Source organism: Dipodomys ordii, unplaced genomic scaffold, assembly GCF_000151885.1.
Source record: "Dipodomys ordii isolate 6190 unplaced genomic scaffold, Dord_2.0 Scaffold33, whole genome shotgun sequence".
NCBI lineage: Eukaryota > Metazoa > Chordata > Mammalia > Rodentia > Heteromyidae > Dipodomys > Dipodomys ordii.
In genome coordinates, this window is record NW_012267249.1 from 7,852,397 (window position 1) to 7,854,834 (window position 2,438).

Consider the following 2,438-nt stretch of genomic DNA (forward strand, 5'->3'; position numbering starts at 1 on the left):
GTTAGGAATCGGCATGTACAAAGCTCTGTTTGAGACAATGGGAAGCAATGAGAAAAGACATGTCCATGTTCTGTTGTTTGGTACAGAAAAGAGGGAAATTGTTTATTATACAAGTATTATTAGACAAGTATAATATTAATATTTTAAAAAAGGTTTACCTATATTTTTGTGCCAATTGAAACTTGCTAGTAAATTGACACTAGTCTACAAGCTTTTGGAAGCCCAGGACCAGCTTTTGTGGCACTGATGCAAAGATAGACTAGTCAATTCTGTGTTACTAGATGAATCTTTGTTGACTCAATGAAACTTCTTCTGGCATGATAGTGGAGGTACCTCACAATTTTCCTTCTGGTTATCTTTTTTTTTTCAAAATTTTTTATTGTGGTTAAGTGGTTACCTAATTTCCCAAATTTCACAGTATTGTGGGATAGTGATGCTTAGTTAAAGTCACAAACACATTCTAACTTTCATGGAGCAAATTGTCTATCATGGTCTATAACATTTATGAGTTCTATGACCTTTGCTTATTAAATGTAATAATTACATGCAATATTTTGTTACTGGATTGAAATACAAATGCTGGATTGAAATAAGATGGGGATCAAAGGAACTTGTTTGGATAGAGTAACCTTGGAAGTCTTCTGTTGGAGATGACACAGTGAAACCTGAAGGATATTAATGAACTAGTTTTCTGTAGAATGAAAGAAGAACATTCAGGCTCGGGGAGGAAGAGAAGAACAACAAATACAACAAATACAAAGTGTCTAGACTGGGAAAAAACCATGATATCATCCAGGAGGGGCCTTCTGGGCAGGAAAGTCATTGAGATGAGGTTTTTAAGCTCTTGGAGGCTGTTTCATAAAAGGCCACCCAAGAGTGGGAGGAAGGTCGTGGGTAAGAGCACTATTTAGCATAGTGCTAGCATTATACCAGATAAATGGTATAACAAGGAGGGGTTTGAATTTTATAGGATGTGTCTGATTCTGACAATTACGAAAGAGAATGCCTTTTACAGTTCTGCTGCTTGCTGACACTGTGCCGGGTGTTAAGGCCAGGGATCATCCCTTTCTCCAATCCACTTCTGCCATCTTCAGAGAAGTGGTAGCACGGAATATGCCTAAAATAAATATGTTCAGCATTCTTCTATGATCAACAAAAGCCACAAATATTTCAGTTTCTCAATGCCTACATATTTGATTTTTGCAGAAATTTAAATGTAAATGAGGAATCTAAAATTGCCTTAGTATCAAACTCAACTATCAAAACCAAGAAAGCAAGCAATGCCTATCTATAGAAGGACCCTTTACAAGATGCTGTCATGGGAATAACTAAACTCATTTCTGCTTTTGTTTCCCAAATAAAGTGAGCTATAAAACAGGCATGAATAAAAAATGTAAATGTCCCTCTTGAAATATAACACCTCAGCTGGGTGCCGGTGGCTCACACCTATAATCCTAGCTACTGAGGAGGCTGAGATCTTTGGATCACGGTTCAAAGCCAGCCTGGGCAGAAAACTCCATGAGACTCTTATCTCCAATTAACCACTAGAAAACTGGAAGTGGTGCTGTGGCTAAAGCAGTAGAGTGCTTGCCTTGAGCTGAAGAGCAGAGGGATAGGACCCAAGCCCAGAGTTCAAGCCCCATGACCGACAAAAAAATAAATAAATAAAATAAAATATAGCACCTCAATGGAACTGCATTCACTCACGATACCTAGTCATCCCTTGTTTTGCTCATTCTCTTTCTCTATCTCTTACCATATTAATGTTTTGACTAGGCATTATCAATAGACTCTGGCCTCTGTTCCATGCTACAGAAACCATAAAAAATTATGATTTCAAGATAAATATCTTCCAAGAGCCTCTGATGTGAGTGTCAGAACATCAAGAAGATGGGAAAGATGTTTACTTCTAGAAACTTTTTTTTTGGTCGGTCATGGGGCTTGAACTCTGGGCCTGGGCGCTGTCCCTCAGCTCTTCAGCTCAAGGCTAGCACTCTACCACTTGAGCCACAGTGAAAGATTAAAAAGTAGAGTTATATTTTACCATTGCTAACTGCTGATTTTGCTTTTGTAAACTTGCTTGCACTAACACCAACCCCCTCCCTGGAAATAAGGAATTGGGAAAAGTCTCAGAGCCCAGATGCTGGCCCCAGGACAAGGTCAGTGGTTGTAGATAAAGAACAGACAGTACTTGTTCCTCAGTTCCCATTTAGTAATTCCCCAGACAGGACCTTGAGATAACGACCACCTGGCAGGACCAGCAAACTAGGCCAAATGTCAACCAATCACAAGTCTGTAACTATGTGAACTCCCCTAACCCTTATTGTCCAAAGTAACCACCCCCCTTGAGTCCCCCGCGCCAATCATTTTACAAAGAGTGTTACAAAATTTCCCGCGTGGCAAAGTGATTGTTGGTGTATATGGTGACCTTTAAATGG